The 7,403-nt window shown below is 40.2% G+C and overlaps 1 protein-coding gene across 5 annotated transcripts in view; it reads right to left on the bottom strand.

Moving 5' to 3' along the window:
• The window catches only part of Zfand4 (zinc finger AN1-type containing 4), a 72,129-nt gene that overhangs the window by 22,478 nt on the left and 42,248 nt on the right, over nucleotides 1-7,403 (bottom strand). The gene's annotated exons all lie outside the window — the stretch shown is intronic.

The following is a 7,403-nucleotide window of genomic DNA, read 5'->3' as shown; positions in this document are numbered from 1 at the left end:
GATAGACCATCTTAATACCTACACCATTTCTTAAATGAATGTAACCTGTTCTCTGTGGGCTGACAATAGCTTTGACCATAGCAAGAAGTCTGTATCCAAAAATGGAGCCTACAATTCATTTCTTGGTGCAACAGAACTATCAACTCTCAGCTTAGCTACAATGGAGGTAAAATCCTTTGGTGATGTGAGAGTCATTGAAATACAGCCTTATTACAATGAAAAAAAAATTGTGTAAGGTAAAAACTGATTACAGAACAAGTAAATCAAGACAGTCATAGTTGATAATTGAACACATATTTCGGAGACTGATAGTTCAAGGAGACAATTATCATCAAGGGCATACTTGACCTGGAAAGCTCTATTTATTTTCATGATAATGGATGCACTAAGTCTTTTGCCAAGTATTTTAATTCCACATGGACTATTGTACATGATGGTAAAATCAACAGCACAGTCTCAACAGATATAATCTGAGAAAGAGCATCCCTTTTTACTGGCCCAGTTTCAGCTGTTAAAAACAAGTCAATGTTAACCTTAAGTCCTATGGGTTGTGTCCTGGGTATTCTGTACTTTTTTGGATAATATATACTTATTAGCTGAAGGACCCATGTGAGGATGCCTCAATCCCACTTGGGAGGGAGAAGACAGCAGTCGAAGTGGGGAGAGGAAGGGAGGGACCTGAGAGAAAGAGAGGACAGGGAGAGGGAATAGAGAATGTGATCAGGTATTTGGGGGGACAGGACTGAAGCCCTGAGGGCCAGCAGAAAGAATGGAAACAGGCACCCTCAGGAAGTAGGAGGTGGGGAGATCCTCTAGAATGTACCAGAGACCTGGGAGGTGAGAGAGACTCTCAGGACTTAAAGAGAGGGACCTTAGATGAAGTGATCTACAGTGGGTAGGGAGAACTTGCAGAGTCCACCTCCAGTGGAGTGACTGGACATCAAGTGGAGGGATGGGGTTGCTATCCCACATTCAAAAGCTCTGACCCAAAGTTGTTCCTGTCTGAAGGAACTGCAGGAACAAAAATGGAGAAGAGCAGGAAAGAAAGGAGGTCCAGTGACAGGCCCAAATTGGGATCTAGCTCAAGCGGAGGCCCAGGGCTCTGACATTGTTACTGATGCTATGGTGTGCTTGCAGGCAAGAGCCTACAATGGTTGCCCTCTGAGAGGCACAACAAGGAGCTAAAAGAATCAGCTGCAATTACTAGCACACAACCAATGGATGGAAGCCGGAACCCCTGTGGTTGACTTGGGGAAAAGCTGGAAGAAGCTGAGGAGGAAGGAGGGTGGCCCCATGGGAAGATCAGCAGTCTCACCTGACCTGGATCCCCGAGATCTCTCACTGAGCAACCAACCAGGCAGCATACACCAGGTGATATGAGACCCCCAACACATAGACAGCAGGGGACTGCCTGGTCTGGCCTTGGTGAGAGAAGATGCACCTGACCCTCAAGAGACTTGAAGGAGTCAGGCGGTCTGGTAGGGGGATGGGGTGGGGACATCCTCTTGGAGATAAGGGGTGGAGGTATGGGATGGGGAGCACTCCATGGGGGGGAGGGGGCCAGGAGGGGGATGAAGTCTGGACTGTAAAAACCAATTAAAGAATAAAAAATAAATAATTTTTTTAGAAAAATAAGGCAATGTATCTAGACTATCTTCTTGAAGACTAAATTAGAAGGCATGTAAATCAGTAGTAATTGTTTAATAAGTAAATTATGATAAAGTATTACTTATTTTATTAACCTATAAATTATTACTCTATAAAGCACATCCTATTAGCTAGTTGGTCTGTTCCCGTGAAGACTCCACATCCCAATCCATCCTAGTGGACCTGCTGCACTCAGAGGAGTTGGTAAGAATCCCTCAACCCCACACCCTCCGTGTCCACAGCTGCTGCTGGGAGCCTGGTGGACTTGGGACTCACCACCCACTAAAACCCCTGCCCTCCCAAATACCACTCCCCTTCTGTCCCTTCCACCCCTTCTGCCTGTTCCTTGATGCTGGGGCAGACTCCTAGTTGGTTTGCTCCTGTGAAGACTCCATATCCTAATCCATCCTAGGGGACCCATTGCACTCAGAGCAGTTGAGGATCGGCTGCACTTGACACAGTTGGACAACAGCTTGACTGCTCCACTGAAGACCCAACAGTCTGAAAGCCTCCCAGGAGCTCTACTGCAGCCACGGCAACAGATCAGCAGCTTCTCTGCCCCTGTGAAGAGCCCCCAGTTGGAAGGCCCGAGAGGTGGTCTGCTACAGGGCAACAGGCCTACCAGGAAACCTGAAGCAACCAGGGACAAAAGAGGCAGACTCCATACAGTCACGACAGACCAACAAACACCAGGGATATCCAGACAGCAAAAGACTATGAGCAACAGAAGCTGAAATATATGGGCATCATCAGAACCCAGTTCTTCCACCACAGCAAGCCTTGAATACACCAACACACCTGAAAATCAAGGAATCTGTAGGAATCTGTCCTGAAATCCTATCTCATGAAGATAATAGAGTCCTTTAAGGAGGATGTATCAATAACTCACTGGAAGAAATAGAGGAAAACACAGGTAAACAGGTGAATGAATTGAATAAAGCAATCCAAGACCTAAAAGTGGAAGTAGAAACAATAAAGAAAACACAAATGGAGGCAAACCTGGAAATGGAAAACCTAGGAAAGATGTCAGGAATCACATATGTAAGTATTACCAACAGAATACAAGGGGTAGAAGAAAGAATCTCAGGTGTAGAAGATACGGTAGAAGAGATTGACACAACTGTCAAAGAAAATGCAAAACATAAAAAACTCCTAACCCAAAGCATCCAGGAAATTCAGGACACAATGAAAAGACCAAATCTAAGAATAATCGGACTAAAGGAGAACAAAGATTCCCAGCTCAAAGGACCTGAAAATGTCTTCAACAAAATCATAAAAGAAAACTTCCCTAACCTAAAGAGATGGCCATCAATATAAAAAAGCCTACAGAACACCAAATAGATCAGACCAGAAAAGAAAATCCTTCTATCACATAATAATCAAAACACTAAATGCACAGAACAAAAAAGAATATTAAAAGCTGTAAGGGAAAAAAGACCAAGTAACATATGAAGGCACACTTCTCAACAGAGACCCTAAAAGCCTGGATAGAGGTCATGCAGACCCTAAGAGAACACAAATGCCAGGCCAGGCTACTATATCCTGCAAAGCTTTAAATCATAGATGGAGAAACCAAAATATTCCATGACAAAAACCAAACTTAAACAATATCTACCTACCAGTCTAGCCCTACAGTGGATTCTAGAAGGAAAACTCCAACACAAGGAGGGTACCTACACCAAAGAAAAAGCAAGAAATTAATCATCTCACAACAAAGTCAAAAGCAGAGAGCCACAAGCACATAAAGCCTCCTACAAAAACAAACATATCAGGACCCAACAGTCATCTCTCTTTAATATCTTCCAATATTAATGGACTCAGCTTACCTATAAAAAGACATAAGCTAACAGACTGGATACACAAACAAGATCCAGCATTTTGCTGCATACAAGAAACACACCTCAAAAACAATGACAGGCACTATCTCAGATAAAAGGATGGGAAAAGGTCTTCCAAGCAAATGGTCCCAGGAAAGAAGCAGGAGTTGCTATCCTAATATCAAATAAAATAGACTTTCAACTGAAAGTTAAGTGTGATTTAGAAGGACACTTCACATTCATCAAGGGGGAAATTAACCAAGAGAAAGTCTCAATTCTGAACATCTATGCCTCAAATGCAAGAGCACCCAAATTCATAAGGGAAACTTTACTAAAACTCAAAACACACATTGAAACCCACACAATAATAGTGGGAGGTTTCAACACCCTACTCTCACCAATGGACAAATCATTGAAACAGAAACTAAACAGAGACACAGTGAAACTAAGAGAGGTATTAACCAAATGGATTTAACAGATATCTACAGAACATTTACCCTAAAACAAAAGAATACACCTTCTTCTCAGCACCTCATGGTACCTTCTCCAAAATCAACCACATAATTGGTCACAAAACAGACCTCAACACATACAAGAAGATTGAAGTAAAACCATGCATCCTATCAGATCACCGTGCCTAAGGCTGGTCTTCAATAACAGCAGAAACTACAGAAAGCACACATACACGTGGAAACTAAACAACTCTTTACTCAATGATAACTTGCTCCAGGAAAAAATAAAGAAATTAAAGACTTCCTGGAATTTAATGAAAATGTTGATACATCATACCCAAACTTATGGGCCACAATGAAAGCAGTGCTAAGAGGAAAGTTCATAGCACTAAGTGCCCTGGAAAAGAAACTGGAGAAATCTTATACTAACAACTTAACAGCACACCTGAGAGCTCTAGAACAAAATGAAGCAAACTCACCCAAGAGTAGTAGAAGGCAGGAAATAGTCAAACTCAGGGCGGAATCAACCAAATAGAAACAAAGAGAAACAATACAAAGAATCAGCAAAACCAAAAGCTGGTTCTTTGAGAGAATCAACAAGATAGATAAACCCTTAGCCAAACTAACTAAAAGGCTGAGAGGCAGTATCCAAATTAATAAAATCAGAAATGAAAAGGGAGACATAATAACAGAAATGGAGGAAATTCAAAAAATCATCAGATCCTACTATAAAAGCCTATTCTCAACAAAACTGGAAAATCTAGATAAAATGGATGGTTTTCTAGACAGATGCCACATACCAAAGTTAAATCAAAAGCAGGTACACTATCTAGACAGCCCCATAGCCCCTAAAGAAATAGAAGCAGTCATTAATAGTCTCCTAAACAAAAACGCTCAGGACCAGATGGGTTTAATGCAGAATTTTACCAGGCCTTCAAAGAAGACCTGATAAGAATTTTCCTCAAACTATTCCATAAAATAGAAACAGAAGAACACTACCTAGCTCATTCTATGAAGCCATAATTACTCTGATACCTAAACCACACAAGGATCCAACCAAAAAAAAGAAAACTTCAGACCAATCTCTCTTATGAGTATCAATATAAAAATACTCAATAAAATTCTTGCAAACCAAATCCAGGAACACATCAAAATCATCATTCACCACTATCAAGTAGGCTTCATCCCAGGGATGCAAGGTTGGCTTAATATTCGAAAAGCCATTAACATAATCCACTATATAAACAAGCTCAAAGAAAAATATCACATGATCATCTCCTTAGATGCAGAAAAAGCATTTGATAAAATACAACACCCCTTCATGTTAAAAGTATTGGAGAGATCATGAATTCAGGGATCATACCTAAATATAATAAAAGCAATTTACTGCAAACCAACATCCAATATCAAATTAAATGGAGACATACTTAAAGCAATCCCACTGAAATTAGGGACAAGACAAGGATGCCCACTCTCCACTTATCTATTCAATATAGTACTCGAAGTGCTAGCTAGAACAATAAAACAACAAAAAGAGGTCAAGGGGCTACAAATTACTAAAGAAGAATTAAAGGTATCACTATTTGCAGATGATATAATAGTATACATAAGCGACCCCAAAAATTCTACCAGAGAACTTCTCCAGCTGATAAAAACTTAACTCAATTCAGTAGCCTTCCTTTACACAAAGGATAAATAGGCTGAGAAGAAATTAGGGAAACAATTCCCTTCCCAATAGCCACAAATAGTATAAATATCTTAGTGTAACTCTAACCAAACAAGTGAAAGACCTGTATAAAAATAACTTCAAGTCTCTCAAGAAAGAAACTGAAGAAGATATCAGAAAATGGAGTGATCTCCCATGCTCATGGATTGGCAGAATTAACATAGTAAAAATGGCCATCCTACCAAAGGCAATCTATAGATCCAATGCAATCCCCATCAAAATCCCAACACAATTCTTCAAAGACATGGAAAGAGCAATTCTCAAATTCATCTGAAAAGGAAAAAAAAAACCAGAATAGTGAAAACAATCCTTAAAAATAAAAGAATGGCTGGGGGAATCACCATCCCTGATGTCAAGTTTTATTACAGAGCAATAGCGATTAAAAACTGCATGGTATTGGTACAGAGACAGACATGTTGATCAATGGAATAGAACTGAAGACCGAGAAATAAAACCACACACTTATGGTCACTTAATCTTTGACAAAGAAGACAAAAATATACAATGGAAAAAGAAATCATCTTCAATAAATGGCGCTGGTCTAACTGGCTGTCCGTATGTAGAAGAATGAAAACAGACACATATTTGTCACCTTGTACAAAACTCAAGTCCCAGTGGATCAAGGACCTCAACATAAAACCAGATACGCTGAATCTAATAGAAGAAAAAGCAGAAGAGAGTCTTGAATTCATTGGCACAGGGGGAAATTTCCTAAATAGAACTCTAATGGCTCATGCGCTAAGATCAAAAATTGATAAATGGGACCTCATAAACTGGAAAGCTTCTGTAAGGCAAAGGACATAGCCATTAAGACAGATCAGCAACCTACAGAGTGGGAAAAAAATCTTCACTAACTCCACATCTGATAGAAGGCTAATATCCAAAATACATAAAGAACTCAAGAAGTTAATCACCAAAAACCAAAACAACCCAGTCAAAAAATGGGGTATAGAACTAAACCTAGAATTCACAACTGAGGAATCTCAAATGGCTGAGATGCACCTAAAGAAACGTTCAAAGTCCTCATTGATCAGAGAAATGCAAATCAAAACGACCCTGAGATTTCTCCTCACACCAATCAGAATAGTTAAGATCAAAACCTCAAGTGATGCCAGGCAGTGGTGGCACACACACTTGGGAGGCAGAGGATTTCTGAGTTGGAGACTAGCCTGGTCTACAGAGTGAGTTCCAGGAGAGCCAGGGCTACACAAAGAAACCCTGTCTCAAAGACAAACAAACAAACAAACAAAACAAAAACAAACAAAAAAATTTTTAAAAATTAAAAAATAAATTATAAAAAAACCCTCAGGTGACAACACATGTTGGAGAGAATGTGGAGAAAGAGGAACACGCCTCCATTGCTGGTAGGATTGCAAACTGGTACAACCACTCTGGAAATCAGTCTGGAGGTTCCTCAGAAAATTGGAAATAGATATAGCTGAAGACCCAGTTATACCATTCTTGGGAATATACCCAAAAGATACCCCCACCATGGCACAGGGGCATGTGTTCCACTGTGTTAATAGCAGCCTTATTTGTGATAGCGAGAAGTTGGAAACAACCTAGATGTCCCACCACAGAAGAATGAGTACAGAAAATGTGGCTCATTTACACAACGGAATACTACTCAACTATTAAGAACAAGGACAACCTGAGTTTTGCAGGAAAATGGATGGAACTAGAAAATATCATCCTGAATGAGGTAACTCAGATCCAAAAGGGCAAGCATGGTATGTACTCACTAATAAGTGAATATTAGCC

The sequence above is a fragment of the Mastomys coucha genome, unplaced genomic scaffold (genome assembly GCF_008632895.1).
Source record: "Mastomys coucha isolate ucsf_1 unplaced genomic scaffold, UCSF_Mcou_1 pScaffold20, whole genome shotgun sequence".
Taxonomy (NCBI): Eukaryota; Metazoa; Chordata; class Mammalia; order Rodentia; family Muridae; genus Mastomys; species Mastomys coucha.
This window is presented reverse-complemented; position numbering and strand designations above follow the sequence as displayed.